The sequence below is a fragment of the Eurosta solidaginis genome, chromosome 5, assembly GCF_040869045.1.
Source record: "Eurosta solidaginis isolate ZX-2024a chromosome 5, ASM4086904v1, whole genome shotgun sequence".
NCBI classification, from domain to species: Eukaryota; Metazoa; Arthropoda; class Insecta; order Diptera; family Tephritidae; genus Eurosta; species Eurosta solidaginis.
Window position 1 is genome coordinate 228,886,490 of NC_090323.1, and position 17,105 is coordinate 228,903,594.

At 34.0% G+C, this 17,105-nt stretch overlaps 1 protein-coding gene and 1 long non-coding RNA gene across 2 annotated transcripts in view; one reads left to right on the forward strand and one right to left on the reverse strand.

Moving 5' to 3' along the window:
• Window positions 1-17,105, reverse strand: part of LOC137252694 (uncharacterized) — a 286,535-nt gene that overhangs the window by 177,918 nt on the left and 91,512 nt on the right. The window lies entirely within an intron of this gene.
• On the forward strand, window positions 2,744-3,631 carry LOC137252695 (uncharacterized). The gene is made up of 2 exons (XR_010953650.1): window positions 2,744-2,853; window positions 3,222-3,631. It is a non-coding gene; the product is annotated as an uncharacterized lncRNA (long non-coding RNA).

The following is a 17,105-nucleotide window of genomic DNA, read 5'->3' on the forward strand; positions in this document are numbered from 1 at the left end:
ATGACTAGTACCTTTGTAGGACCTACCTAATTATTTTCTGGCTTTTAGTATTATTATTACTTCATGCAAGTATTGTTTTCAATAAAACCGTTTAACTAAAATTTTTTTAAAAATATTTTTATTCGATATTTTCTCCCACCATTTTTTCTATAACTTGTTTTCTCTCAAGCTGATACTAATTTTAAATTCTCCCTCCTTGTTACGATGAGGTGTGATGTATTTTAGATAAATTGGTATTGAAAATTAATAAGGAAAGCCTTTCGAAAATTGGCAAAAATTAAGGATTTTCCATGGAATGCTCGTTCTGTTAACTTTGTCATTGTACTTCTAAGCCAGATTTTTGTTCGCCTCACATAAGCAAAATTAGTTTAAGCACTAGCGTTAAAAAAAAAACTTTCTCGGGGGATAGACATTGGAGGGATTTTTCGCAATCGGTAAAGAAATTTTGTTCTCAATTTATTATATGTATGAATTTTTATAATAATGAAGAAAATTTCCAGGCATATTATATAGGCTTTTCTTTTGCTTTTAGAAAAAATTTTATTGTTTTCAGAAAAAATTCCTATGGCGAAAAATTCTTCCCATTTTGGAAAAAAAAATTATTTTAGCGTAGAATTGAAATTTGACCTCTGAAATCTAACCTCTGAAGAGATTTAAAGCCGAACTTCTCTTCCATTTCTTTTTCTTCGGGACGGGACCAACCTGTTTTATGCCGACTCCTAACGGCATCTGCACGGCAGATGAGTTTTCACTGAGAAGGTTTTGCATGGCAGAAATACGCTCGGAGTGCTTGCCAAACACTGCCGAGGGGAGACCCCGCTTAGAAAAATTTTCTTCTAATTGAAAAAAGTTGTTTTTAAAATTTTGATGTTGCTTTGCCATGGGCTTGAACCCAGGATGCTCGGTGTGGTAGGCGGAGCATGTCACCATCACTCCCCGGCGTTAGTTGGCTGGTTAGTTGGGATTGGAGTTCATTCTAGTTGTGAGGTAATTTAATGCTACTTGGTTGCACTGCAGGGTATACTTCTATATACCTACATATGTACATGTGTAAATGAATATTACTTAGATATTTTTATAAAGTTCTTCAGTTAGCAAATATGCTCACTCACATTAATACATACATATGCACACACGCGTGTACATTTATATGATAACTTTATTTCATCCGTTACTTTGACCATGATTTTTCTTCATTCCTATTGTTAGTTACATTTTTCTGATTTTGATTTCTTTCCCCTTCTCTCTCTCTCTCATTCTCTCTCCCTCTAACATTGCACTTAAATTTATTTATATGCAAATGCGTTATTTTTATTCTATTATTTTCTATAGCAGACTTTTGTGCAACAAATATGCAAATAAATGCCAACAAAGTGTGGATAAAGAGCGCTCGCATTGTTATTTTTGTAGTTGTTAACGATTTGTATATATGTATGTAGTATGTAAATGCAAATGTGTTTAGATATCTGTACGTGTGTTAATGTTAAACAAGTAAGGACGGGACTGTCTTCATGACTTCATACCTTTCATGAATGGGGCTGAACAATAATCTTATCCCGTTCGTAATCTCCGAATAATCGGATGTATAAGATAAGAAATATAGTGAACAGATCTACATACCTAAACGATTTTTAAGATAAATATAAAATAAAAAATAGGTAGGTACTTTGTGTGAGGATGCAAAGCTTCACGTTTTTTGTGGTCTGCATGTAAAAACTATGACTACGAATCACGTATTTCAAAAATATATGACGTAAACGTAACTATTTGATGAAATTTGATGAATTTTGAAGCTTCTAGCCGTAAAAAAGGGGCAAAAATGACAGTTTATATGAAGTATATAATATATATACCACCGATCTCTATGATTTTTTCAGACAACAATATATGCTATATACGTAAGCATTTTGTGAAATTTGAAGCTTCTAGCTGTTAAAACGGGGCAGAAATTGCGCAAAGTTTCTTATCTGAACAATCGGTTGTATGAGATATATACTATGTATACCACCGATCTCAATGATTTTTTCAGATATCAATATATGCTATATACGTAAGCATTCGTTGAAATTTGAAGCCTCTAGCTCTTAAAATAGGGCAGTAATTACGAAAAGTTTCTTATCTGAACAATCGGTTGTGGGGGATATACTATATATACGACACATCTCATCAATTTTTTCAGGCAACAATATGTGCAATATATGAAAGTATATGGTGAAGTTTGAAGCTTCAATCTGTTAAATTGGGTAAGATATTACAAAAATCCTCTTTTTCTGAAAAATCGGTTGTATGGAGGATATATGCTATAGTGTTCCGATCCGGTCGGTTCCGACAAATGTCTAATCGGACACCCAAATACACCCGCTCACCAAATTTTATCAAGATATCTCAAAAATTGAGGGACTAGTTTGCATACAAACAGACAGATGGACAGACGGACAGACGGGCAGACGGACATGGCGAAATCAACTCAGCTCTTCAACCTGATTATTTCGGTATACTTAATGGTGTGTCTATCTATTTTCCTTTAAGGACTTACAATTTTCGGTTTCGTGACGAAATTAATATACCATTTCATTTTCATGAAAGGTATAAAAAAGAGTTTACAAAAATGCATGCAAGATAAGGTTAAATTTATTTGCAGCATAATATTACAAAGTATGTACTTTTGTTTGTATGGATGTATGTATGTATGATGGTCATATAAAAAAACAACTTTTGTTGAATTGCATTTTTCAGTATAACATTTTTTCTAGTTTTCTATTAGAATGTTTAGTTTATTTTCTTCGTCCGGTTGTTTGCAAGTGATTTGTTCGAGCTCGATTCGAATGAAATTACTGGCATAGGATTTAAAAGGTACGATTGTATGCGAATATGTATGTATGTATATGAAAAAACGAAAAGTAGTTGAAGTATATATGGAAAGTCACGTAACTTGTTAACATATGTACATACATACGTACATACATATATGTAAGTGTAGTTATGTATATACGAATATAATATTAAAATAGTTAAAATTTGAACGATGAAAGTGATTGGGGATTTCAACTTTAATGCACTTCTTAAAAACTTCAATTGAATATGTGTGGGTAGAACGTAGTTATATTTCGCCTAATCATTGCCTTAATAATCTAGTCGCATAATCGCATTATTCATTTAGTCCAAAATCAACACAAACCTTTGTCAATTACGTTTCTTATCTGAATTTCAAACCTTTCTAGGAAATTTTACTCAAATCGGTCAAGCCGTGATCCTCAGTGACAACACCTATGTGAAAAGTCTTAGAATCTAACACATTATCGATGTACCAAATTGCACCCAAATCGGTTGATCCGTTTCCGAGAAAGTAGTGGATATGGAGAGTAATATTTTTATATAATTAGGTAAGGAGGCAACCCTAAGTGGCAACCATAGTGAAAAATATCCCCATTAGAATGCCGAGTGAAATACCTTTCGTTTGATACCCATATTGGCATATTTGAATTTATTTCTTTTTTCGTTTTTGTACAACTAAGACTAATAGGTCTTTTATATGTACATCATCAAATGGATATTATCTTATTCTAACAATAGTTGGAAAATTAATAATTAATAGTAATAAAACATAATAATAACAAATTTATGTTAAAAATGTAACGCTTAACTAATACAATAGAATTTAATAAATGAAAATAGGAAATAAGACAGATAGTAAAGGAAGTTTTGAAAATAGAAGACGAGAGAAAAGAAAGAGGAAGATATTGGCAGTAAGTGGTATGTAGTCAAAAGGCCAGATCACAAAAATGTCTGTATATTTCCGTTTTAAAGTTGTGTCTATTCAAACGAGCTTCAACACTTTCTGGAATCATGTTCCACATTTTAATAGCGCCAATGAAAAACATTCGGCTGGATGCTAGTGTACTAGATCTGGGAATTACCAAGGTATTGAGTCTCTGAGATCTGGTTAGTTGAAGCTTGTCATGCAGATATTTAGGGATTTCCCACTCTAACAGCTTGTATACGAAAATGCGGTTTTTTGCGGCCAAATATTGCATAATGCTACAGCCAAGTTACCTCGTTACTTTATTGAAGGCTACAGTCACCTTGTTAATAGATTGTGAGACAAGTTTGCTATAGACCATTTCTACATATCTAATATCATGAAATGAGATACAATTAATTGGAGGACGAGTTTTCGGCGGTTTCCTGTGGGGTAAACGCTGCAGATGATCTTAACATACGTAGAATTACATAGACATTGCTAATTAATTTATTGATATGACCACAGCAGTTAAGCTTATTATTTATTATAAACACGAGGTTCCTTGTTTTATCAGTGATCACAAGGGTAGATGTACCAATGCACACAGGCGGAATGTCGTTTGGATTTATATCGCTTTTAGAAATATGCATGATACACGATTTGGCTGCATTCAAACATAAATCATTCTTCCGCGCCCAGGACAACACAGCAGACAAATCACTATTCATTTTATAGCACAGATCTTCCACAAGACCAATACGATCGGAAAGGTATAACTGAATATCATTAGCATAGGCATGAACACTAACGAATTAACATACAGAAAAAACGTCATTAACAAACAAACTGAACAAAAGCGGGCCAATAGAAGGGATAGATCCCTGCGAGACACCTGCCTTAATAGCCTTAAACTCTGATGATGTATTCTCACTTTTAATTCTTTGAAATCTTCCAGTTAGATAACTAAACATGAGTTTCATGGAGCGTTCAGAGAACCCATAAAAGCTCCTGAGTTTCCAATATAACGGTGCATGGTTTACTGAATCAAAAGCTTTAGAGAAGTCTAGGAGGCAGAGAATAGTTAGATAGATCTCCAACGTCGAAATGTATTCTAATATCATCTAAATGTTTTACCATAGCAGGAGCACAGCTGTGATTTGGCCTAAATCCAGACTGCAATGGAGAAAGCAAGTTATTTTTTTGGATGTGCTCTGTAATTTGTTTGGCCATCAGATTTTCGCATACCTTAGAAAAAGCTGGCAGGATACTTATTGGTCTATAGTCAGAAGGGGTGGACGCATGGGGTTTTTTTTGGAGTAGGCAAAATAACTGCTTTTTTCCAGGCTTCTGGGAAGCAGGCAGTTGTGAAACAATGATTGATTGTATGAGTTAATACACTTAAAATATAGCAATTATCTCATGCAATTTTTTAAAATTCCAAATAGGTGGCAACCTTGTGAAAACAACCTTCGTGGCAACAAACAGATAGAAAGTTTTAGAAAGTGATACACTATCTATGTACGAAATTTCATTCAAATGGGTTAAGCCGTTTCCGCGATAGTAGTAGATAAACAAAGATATATAAATAATAAGATGAGTTGGTAACCCTAAGTGGCAACCCTACGTAAAAATTTCTATATTGAAATGCGGAAAGAAATACCTTTCGTTTGATAGCCATATTGGCATATCTCATGTATTTTTGTTTTCTAATTTCAAAGTAAAAAATCTTAGAATGTGACTCTATGTGCCAAATTTCTTTCAAGTCGGTTAAGCCTAGGAACAACAATGGGGTGTGCATTTTACTTAGCAGCAAGACCGCACTAAAGGCCTTGGACTATTGAATTGCTTTGCATTATAAATATATAGACAAACAAATATATATACATATATATATATATTTATTATTAAACTGATTATACAGTTTGTGTAAGAAAATGTGAGTGAGTATATAGATTGAAAACTGCTTAACAGACACCACTGGCTGGCATACTTACTTTGAGTAACAATCTAGAAAGATTGACATAAAAAGAGTAAAATACAGACACTGATATATCCCATTTCACTATGTACATATATATCAAACGTCATGACCATCAAACCAATTCACATCAATTTAATACGAATGTAAAACTGGAGTATAAATGTAAATGTGTTATGTTAATGTTCAAACTCGTAAGTACATTGAAATCATTTTATATACATGTATGTATGTATGTTTTATGCATATGTAAGTATATAGCAAATGAAGCTGGCGTCCTCCATAAAAATTTCTTAAAAGCAGACAACGCGTATTTCGCCCACTCCATTTATGAAAATAAACATTACGTATGCATATACTCCTGTGTTTTTTTTTGTGTATGCTCATGCTTAAGTATCTACAAATGCATACACGGGCATATGTGATTCAACTGAATATGGGGCTTATGCTAATGGGGTTTGAATTGAGTACGACTCGATATTTTTCACGTGATAGTGCGCGTCACGGCATGTCGCGAGTGGAAGCTGCGTGACTATTGTGTGTAGTCAGGAGAAAGCTTAAACTTCTGCAGTAATGGAACTCATAGCTGATGGTTTGGTTAATAGTGGTGATGGTATTTAAAAAAATAAGAATAATGTTTTTTTAAAAACCAACCAATTACAAACATATCCATGTGACCTGATAAGACAAGTACCGGTGCGTATATGTAACCTTTTTTTATTTGCAGATCGTTGCATACACACAACAAAGTTAAATAAAAAAAAAAAAAATAAAAATATACAAAAAAATAAAATAAAAAAAAAAAATTAAAAAAAACAAAATGAATTTATATAAAATAAAATATGTGTAATATAATAAAATAAAATAAAATAAAATAAACAAAATAAAAGAAAGTAAAACAAACTTTAATAAATGAAAAAAAAAAAAAAATAATAATAATAAAATAAATTTATTTTATTTTTAGGCCCTTTTGACCAATAGCGTTTGGTGCAAATAATATCAAGTTATTTCATTATTAAATTGACAAGATTACAAAATTAAATTAAATAAAATAAAGTAAAATAAAATAACATAAAATAAAATAGAAAAAAAAATAAAATTTAACAAAATGAAAGAAACTAAAATCAAATGAAATAAATTGAAATAAAGTAAAATAAAAAAACAAAAACAAAAAAATTTAAATAATAAAAAATAAGATAAAATAAAAATAAAACATATACAATTAAAAAAAATGTAATAAGATAAAGTAAAATAAAATAAAACAGTATAAAATTAAACTAAACAAAATAAAATAAAATTATATATAGTGGAATAATATAAAATAGTTTTAAATAAAATAAAATAAATGTCAATTAAATGAAACAAAAATTAATAAAAATATATATATTTATTAAAAAAAAATTTTTAATAAAATAAAATAAAATAAAATAAAATAAATAAAAATAAAAATATAGTAAAATAAATAAAAATAAGACAAAATAAAATAAGTTAAGGAACACCAAAATTGTAGGAGCTGAAATAATAAAAAATAATAAAACATATATATAAAATAACTATTTTTGTTGTTATATCGGCCTACTGATTTGTAAGATCGCGGGTTCGAATAGAGCTCAAGTCCTAACAATAATTATTTTATCATTATTATTGTTATGATAAATTTTTTCTTAATAGAAAAAATTATTAAATTAGAATAGAAGAAAGAAAACATTTAGACAACTGTCAAAGGTCGTTGTATAGATCCATTTCGGGAACTGCTAAATTCCTTTATCGGCAACGTTTAGACGCCGCTGCTATAACCATTCAGCCATCACAGCGGTTTTTTGTTTGTCCCGCATTATGCCAGATTGTAATTTAACGTATCTTATAGCGAAAATTACCGTACCTTAGCAAAATTCTAACCGAAAAAGCGATGGGAGATATGGTCCAAGTAGCCCACATACCAAATTTTAATAAGATATTTCAAAGTATCTAGATGGCTTGATTAATTTTTTCCGTACCCTGCTCGTTGTGATATATGTATGGAAGTTTTTATTCACCTTGATTCGTTTATGCCCTTACAATTTTCTGTTATATAAATACAAATAAAATTACTACAGTTATAAGCAGCTGATTATACAAATTACCAACCTCTACCAGGCTTTATTTTACCACACACGTCACCGAACAGTAAAGTCAGTAACCCTTGCAAAACAGCCGATGTTTTTGAATTACACAGTTTTGAATGAAAATGGCCACAGCTCCGAAACCAGGTGCTCTGACAAAGTGTGGATAAAAAATAGGAAATACAACAACAACTTTCTAGCTTTTTGGAAAAAGAACAAATTAACTTTCCTTATACATAGTTAACATATAACGAGACTATCTTCGTTTTCGTACTTAACTCATAATTGTTAATTAAATAGAGTTCTTACACAGAATTTTCCTTTCGATAAACGGTAATTGTGAACAAATTTTAGGGATGCCGATTCTTTTTCACAGACAAAGTACCACCTCAATTGTGTCATCTCAAATTGAAAGCACGAAATAAAATAAGAACTCTAAAATTTGTCCGCTAATAATCTTGTTCCTAGGGATTGGGACATACATATGTAAACGCGTAGATGATCTATTGAGGACTTATTGTAATTAGTGCAAGTGCTAACGTGGTCTTAGCCTAGCTTTCAGTTAGCTTTAGAGAATTTCTACTAAAATCACTTACCTGCACATCTCTAATTGGGTATGAGACGGCAAAGTTAATAAAGCATTTAACGTGCCACATCTGGTGTTCGAATGCACTGATGGAGCGATTACAATAATAATAGCCGTTCATTAAAAAAGAAAAAAATAAAAACCGTATAAAAATCATAGCAATGTAAAGAAGTGAAACAACAAAAATAAACTTGAGTACGACAGAGCATGTTGTAAATGAATAATAAGTTTCAGGGATTCGTGCCACAAATGTGTTGTTGAAGCGAACGCGCTTTCAATTGCACTTATTTTGTTATGCTGCAAGTTTCCTTTTTTTGTTTTGTTGAATTCAATACAATTCATTACCACTTCATGCATACGTTTTGAGCTCGAGAGTTGCATTATTCAATTAATACTAAATTAATATATGAAAGCAGTAAGTATAGGGTGAGCAGATAGCAACTACAATTTTCCAATTTGTATCCATACCCATAAAGAGATGAGAAATGTCGACTCTGATTTTGTTTTCATATTTAGTAATTATTTCTATCACATTTCCCTGTAATATATCCTCAAAAGAGTTGCAATGCCACATTTCAAAAGCTTATTGTTGACAAAGAAGGAAATGTGCGTGCTGAAAAGTAATTCAATACGAAGCACTAAAACTTATGATTCTTGCGAAGAGACGCAGATGCAAAATGGAAAAAGGTAAAAAAAAAAAAATAAATAAATACGTGGTTACAAAGCAAAAAAAAAAGTCCCAAAAAAATTAAATGTCGCAGGCTCGAAAATTATTTTTTTGGGCATGCGTAGTAGAACTTTTTTTCCTGAGCTCAAATCCTATCGAAAAATCTATGGCGCGATATCGGTAAACTTTCGTCCATACAAATCGACCCGGGTTAATGTATGTATGATGAATTTCATATCAAATCCGGGTTAATGTATGTATGATGAATTTCATTTTCAAAGGTGATTTTAATACCTTTCTAACGGTATAAAAATTTTTGAAATCGGTTGATTAGTTTACGCGTGATATCAAAATATCAGAAAGTAACCAAGAGATGCATTTACTTAAAAAAATTAAAAAAAACAAAAAAAAAACCCCATTTTAGTTTTCAGATATGTTATATATATTAAATAGACCTTTCTAAAATAAAATTTTATTTTTCAAAATCGCTTGATCTTTGAAGTGTTTTTTCAGTTTTAAATTTTATTTAAAAAAAAAAATTTTTTCAGTGTACTAAAAATTTCAATACCTTTCTAATGGTATGAAGATCTTTGAAATCGGTAAAGCCATTCCGTAGTAATCACACTCTAAAAGTACCTATTATCGTCATTTTTCTAATATTTTCGGATATTTCGATACCTTGCCACGCCCACAATTTTCCGAAAATGCAATTTCTAAAAATGAGGTTGTGTTTGGGTGGGTAAGATGTAACCCCATGCAAAATTTCATCAAATTCTGAGGGGGTCGGGTTCAAAATGTACGTTTTTTTCAGCCTTTGATATGAAATTCATCGTATGTAAATGCATATATACGTACATTAGGGTGGCCCCGATCTAACTATTGAAAGAGCCTTAAAACTTGTATGTGCAAAATTTTAGGCCAATCAAAAAGGGTTTAAAGTTTGCGCAAGGAGCTTGAAATCGTAAAAAGGGTAAATTTTTACATTTATTTGTTCCACCCAATTCCATTTATTGTGATCGGAATTGTCACTCGACAGATTTTGCTTTCACGTGTATTAAAATTACTAAAATTGCTCAAATAATAAAAAAGTTGTAAAATAGAAGAATTGCCAAAATTTCAATCGCGTGCAAAATTTTCAACTTTTTTATTATGAGTCTTTAGAAATTTGTAATATAAGTTAATAGCCTTGAATATTGTAAATTGTTACATTTGTTGAGCTAGAAGGCTTAACAGAATGAATAAAACTTATTTTTTTGTTTATATTCATTTATAATTTATTTGGTCGATATTTCGACTACAATCTGAAGTCATCATCAGGGACATATGGCTATATATGGTCGACAAACAAATCTAACACCTTTTAGAAATTTTAAGAGTACTTAGATTTGTAGCTCCGTCAATTTGACTTTAACGACGTATAAGTTACAAAACTCTATCGACTTCTGTTCAATTTTCAGAATTTTTTTCGTGACGACTGTTGGCTATTTTTTCTATACAATGAATGCGGAAAATTTCCTCCAATTATATTTATTACTAGCAGACCCGGCAGACGTTGTTCTGCCCTAAATTTGGCTTATCTGCATACATTTTAATAACCTTTTTCCGTCTAACTCTGCCCTACCCCTCTACACTTTTTCCTAATCTTTTTATTCACTCCTCCCTCCGTCTTTTTCGCTTCATCTCCAACTTCGTCTTATTCTATCTCTTTCTAAGTCTCCTTCTCTCTTTTCTCTTCTCTCAAGTTTTACACCTTCTTCTTCATCTCTTATTGCCATTCCCAGAGGGTGGTATGTATTTTGTTCCAGTCCCACACCGAGTCTCAGTCTCTGTCCCAGTCCTAGTCCTAATCCCAGTCACAGTCCGTTTCTGGTATACTTCCCGGAAAAAAGCATCGTAAATACTAATAATATAGGCAAATTTATATACGAAATTTCAGGCAAATAGAATAGGACGTAAGTAAATAGGTATGTGGGTATTATTAATTCTTGTCTTTATTTCGGCTTCGCATGCATATTTATCAATTTTGTCAGGTTGATGGGACTAAATCGAATATCAAAATGAACTTTAGAGCTCTCAGCAACAGCTTTCATTTGATATCCATAATACACACACATTCTAGGGGTACTCGGGTCCACGTTTTGATCTCAAGACCCTAGGCACGTAGCGAAAAAAAAGGTAGGCGTTGGCCGATTTTCAGACCTACCCAATATGCTCACAAAAATTTCATGAGAATCGGTTCAGCCGCTTCGGAGGAGTTAAGCCTCTAAAATAAATAAATTTTTTTCATCAGAGGTCGCAGGCCATTTTAATTAAACATTATTTGAGGTCTATTTTGCCTACACTCAGAAAAAAATGTCTCCCGATTGAAGAAAAATGGGAATGAAATGGCACTTAAGAAATTTTTTCCTCATTCGCATGGCCAAATTTCTTCAAAATGAGGAAAAATTCTTCAAATTGAGGAATTTTTCCTCATTTTGAAGAAATTTCGGCCATGCGAAGAGGAAAAAATTTCTTAAGTGCCATTTCATTCAAGTTTTTTCTGAGTGTACGGTATCCCTTGGCCTTTGCAGAACACATGTGACACATTTTTTTTTATTATTTTTGTATGGAAATTTCATTTTGTAAACTAAAATTTTTTAAAGTTATTTAATAATTTGGGACAACAACGAATGCATGACGTGGCTGAATGCGTTTGTAACACTTCAACCATCGTAGGAGTGCGGGTTCGAATTCCACTCCCGGGAGAAAAAGCTTTGAAGAGATTTACAAGGTATAATCGAAACTCCGTGATGTAATGGCAGCGTGCTCCGCCTACCACACCGGGTTCACGACCGGGCAAAGCAACACCAAAATTTTAGAAACACGTTTTTTCAATTAGAAGAAAATTTTCTATTGGGGTTTGGCAAGCACTCCGAGCGTACTTCTGCCATGAAAAACTCTCAGTGAAAACTCATCTGCCGTTCGGAGTCTGCATAAAACAAGAAGGTTTTCTGCCACCAATTTGTAAGAAAAATTAAATGGAGAACGACACAAATCGGAAGAGGAGCTCGGCCTTAAATCTCTTCGGAGGCTATGGCGCTTTACATTTTTTTATTAGTCGCCTTGATCGCCCTGATGCTACGTTGTTTAAATAATTCCCAAATTATTAAATAAATTATAAATTAAAAATTTATTCACATAAATGTTTTCATACATCCGCTTAAACCATAAATTCGTTTTTATTTTGCAAGCAAAAATTTGGAATATTCCATTCCGAGCCTATGAAAAAATAAGATATGCATATATATGTACCTCTTTGCTCAATTGAGTTGTTGTTATTGTTGTTGTAGCGATAAAGAAACTCTCTAAAGGTTTTGGGGAGTGTTATCGATGTTGATGGTCTTTTGCCGGATATAAATCCGGTACGTTCCGGTAACAAGCACCATTAAGGTACAAGCCCGACCATCTCAGGAAAGATTTAATATGACCACATTGAACCTTCTAGGCCAAATTTTTCTGCTAAAAACATCGTTAAGGCATAAAGGTGTGTCAAAAGAGACTGTTGCCCGAAAAACCTTGGTAAACCTCTTGAAATTAATGGATCCTAGAGGGTCTCGAACTTAGGTGTTCGGCCTTCGAGTTGTTTATGTAAATCTTCGTTTTAAGCTCATAAGTCATATTATCCCATTTGGGATTATGACACTTCATAATCAGTGACATAATATCAGCTAAAAAAAACTTGGAGCTATGCCGTTTGGGATTATGTCATTTATATATCCGCATTGAAACATGTTTGTCCACGTTTTAGACTCTTAGATTGTTTATTCTTTAACAAGACAATGGGTCTAATGATTAAAAAATAAATATTTGTTTTTTATAGCTTTAACGTAAATTTTTAAGCTGTTTTCATATAAAATTCTGAAAACTTGAAGAAAAGAACGTTTCCTTATTTATATTTATTCACACGACACAATGGAAAGCTTAATTAATTTCTCGTTAGCAATTCTTTTGTGTTCTTTTCAGTTCAATAAATAAAGGAAATACTAATTAAAACCCCACGATGGCTAGATAATATTTACTTTTTAATTAAAAAAATATTTCATACCGAGAAGGATGAGCGTGTGACATAAGACTACGCTCACCTGGTTGCTATGGACTCCAGTAAAATTTTAGGTAATCAATGGCCAATGGTCACACACATCACTTTTTAGCAAATATTTCGCTTTATCAAACTTTCAAACGTTCGTCGTGCAATATCAAATTGTAGGTCTCGAAGGAGTCTTCGCAGATCAATGAAAATTTGCACAAAAGCTTTGTGGTCACCAATTAAGGACCATTTGAAATTTAAGCAAACCTGGACCTAGGAAACACTCACCTCAAAGTGGAAACTGCTTTTTTCTTCCTGAAGGGGCGTCTCGCTTTCCATTTCAACTCGCGGTAGCGTCAGGGCCGTGTAGAGGGGGGGGGGGCAGCCAGGGCAATTGCGCTGAGGCCAGGAAGGTTTTTGGTGGCCCGGCAAGGCAAAGCAGTATTGACAGTACTCTAGCTAGGATTTCATAGATACATACATATTTTGTTGATACAAAAATTGATTTAAAATTGAAAATCACTTAACTAAAATCATAAGCATCCGATCAAATACTATGGGGCATAGTCATAGTCGAAATAAAATGTGATTTTAAGTTAGATTAACGTTTTTAACACAATTTTATAAGCGCTATCTGTCAAAAATGCTTCAACTAACTTAAAATCGCATTTTATTTCGACTTCCCAACGACTTAAGTGGTCGCCATTTCCTTCAAATCATACTCCATACTACTCTAAAAAAACGGAAAAAAAGTAAAGCGTGCTTGGCTCCTTTGGAGTGCAACAAAAGGAGCGTTTTTTGTTTTCCATGCCGGCTTTTCAGCAAAATTTCCGAAAATACCCGATCAGTTTTGACAAAATCTTCAGGTTTTTCTAAAGAAAAAGGTTGGAACAGGTCACACGACAAAATTCGTGAACATGAAAATAGTCAAAAATCATAAAACTTGCTATATAGAGTGGCGCCAATATGAAACGAGAATTCGAAATGCAAACTCAGTGTATTTTCTCTTAGCGGAAACCCTTAAAAATGAAGCAGCTAGCTGGAGAGAGATACTTCGCAGAATTCTTGATGTTGTTTTATTTCTTGGAGAAAAAGGATTATCATTTAGAGGGGATAATTCGTTGATCGGAAATCCAAAAAATGGAAACTTTCTTCGTATTTTGGAACTGATCAGCAATTATGACCCCCTATTGCATGAACATTTGGAGGGAATCTCAAACGAAAAAGAATCGTCTCCAAGCAAATTATTTGTCTGATGGAATACAAAATGAGTTCATAGAAATCTGCGGAAATCAAGTAATTAGAAAGATAGAACGCGAGAGAAAGCCCGTCAAGTATTACACAGTAATAGTGGATGTAACCCCTGATTCGGCGCATATTGAGCAGACTGTTTTTATATTGCGTTATGTTTTATTAGACAGGGACTCCGAAAAATGGAAAATCCAAGAACGCTTCTTAGAGTTTGTCGATTGTAAGGCAAAAACAGGAAAAGCTATCGCTGAGCTGATTCGCAGCACTCTAAAAAAGCACGATATTCCACTGGATACCTGCCGTGGGCAAGGGTATGATAATGGCAGTAATATAAGCGGTCATTAAAAAGGAGCGCAAACTAATTGCTCCTTGCACAGCATGTCACAAACACGATGGTCTTCTCGCGTGGATAGTGTGAAACCCTTTGCAACTCACATTCCCCAAATATTGAAAGCTATTGATGAAATCAAGCTTTTGAATCTGAGTTCAGAAACAGTAAAGGATTTGAAAGGCATTGAAGCATATATGGGGAAATTTGAGTGTATCCTCTTAGCCTCCATTTGGCTCAAAGTGTTGACGGTAATTAACCGTCGAAATCTGGTACTGCAAGCTAGAAATGCCACACTGGACGTGGAAACAGAAAATATACGTAGCCTGATTGATGAGTTGACCAATGGTCGATCATACTTCAAGAATGTAAGGTTCTGGCAGGGAGTATAGGAGTTGCGAATATCTTCGCAGAGAAAAGCAGGAAGATAAGAAAGCGCCAGTTCGATGAATTACCTGGCGAATCACCTGAGTATGATTCCGAAACTCAATTCAAATATCAAGTTTTTTACGTTTTTTTGGACTGCTTGATTGGTAACATGACAAGACGTTTGCAATTAAATTTAGTTTGTTGTGGAAATATCAGGATCTGACGTAAGAAGAGCTCAGAGAAAAGACAGCGGCATTCTGCACGATTTATGGTATCGATATTTCTACGGATCTAATAGATGAAATCATTAATCTCAAAGCCATCCACTTAGCAAATTTGGAATGTGATTCGCTGCTACCATTTCCACTTCTGAACAAATTTCAACACTTGAAGATGGAAGTACTATTTCCGAAAATCTGCATAGCATTAAAAATATTTTGCACACTTCCAGTCAGTGTGGCTTAAGGGGAGCGATCTTTTAGTATATTGCCTCGCGTTAAAAATTGTGTACGTTCTACTATGAGCTAAAATCGCTTGACAAGCCTTGGAACATTGGCGTTGGAGTCCAGCCTTGCTCGCAGCATTAGTTTTGAATCGGTAATTTTCATATTTGCAGACCTAAAAGCACGGAAGGTTTTCCTTGGCTGATTCAAGCTCTTAAAATGTACATATTTAGAAAAAATTAATGTAAGCAAATCAAACATGAAATCTAACATTTCATTTATGTAAGTGCTCCAGTAAATCTTATTTTATATGAAATAAAACTGACAATGTGAATTTAAAAATTGATGTATGTTATGTTATTTTTTTTACTGGATTGAGTTTATTTTTTAGGGGGCCCGTAAACGCGAACTGTCCCAGGCACTCTTCTTATTGCGCTCGCTTTTAACAAAGCCCTGTAGGTAGCGTCTTTTCTTTCGGTTGCAACGCGGCATTCTTCATCGTATCAAGTGCTTTCCGTGGTCGCCGGTAATCAATTTTTTCTCGGCGGCAGTACGAAGTGCGTGAGAGATATGCTTGCACTTATCCTGCATTCCGTCGGGTTCACTTGTGCTTTCGACGAGCAGGTGTGAGAGTCGAGTTTCGAAATCATTGGCAGTCCGTTGCGATTGCAGCCTTTCCTTGTGTTTTTTGTCCTCTGGTTTTAGCCACGCAGAGGCGGGCGCATATTTTGGCTGCGACGAGATAATGCTCAAAGTCGTAGGCGCCTTTCACCTCATTGCCTTTCTCCTCCGTCGGTGCATGAGCGCAGATGAATGATATATTGAAACATTTTGCTTTTATTCGGATAGCGGCGAGACGATCGTCCACAGGCGTGAACGCCAGTACTTGGCAACAAAGTCCCTCTCCCACCACGATTCCGGCGCTGAAACTGCGCTTATTTGTATGGTCAATCCAGTAGATGTCACAATTTTTAATATTCTTCCTTTGGTGCTTGGTCCAACGAATTTCATGAATGGTGGGTGTGTTGCATTTTGTTTAAACGAGGACATCAACCAGCCGAGCATCTGACATAATCCCATTCAGGGAATGGACATTCCAGGTGCATGCCCTCAAATTATATACCTTTTGACTTTTGCCATAGTCGTCATCAGTAAAAGGTTGTCTTATTATCTGAGGCTTTGTTGAGTTTTTCATTGATGTGTGATTTGACGTGGCGGGTCCCAAGCCCAGCGCACAACCCGCTCAGCGGAGATGAAAATATTATTTGCACTTTCATATAGCAAGTCGCTTGGTCCACACCTTGTGCTAGCGTTGCTGATGAAAATATCCCAGCTAGCCCTAATGTCAGAGTGGCCAAGCCAGGATATGTTCTTCCCACATTAGCTCACCACTAAACGGCTATTCAGTGGCTACCCAGAGGAATAATAAATAAACATATTTTTGGTGTAGTTTCAAATTTCGCACCAAAATAATGAAATGTTAAAGTGTTTGGTGTGATTGTGCATTATTTTGATTTTTTTATGCAGAACAACCCCACAAAGTGCGGTTTTGACACCAAAATTTATATGTGTG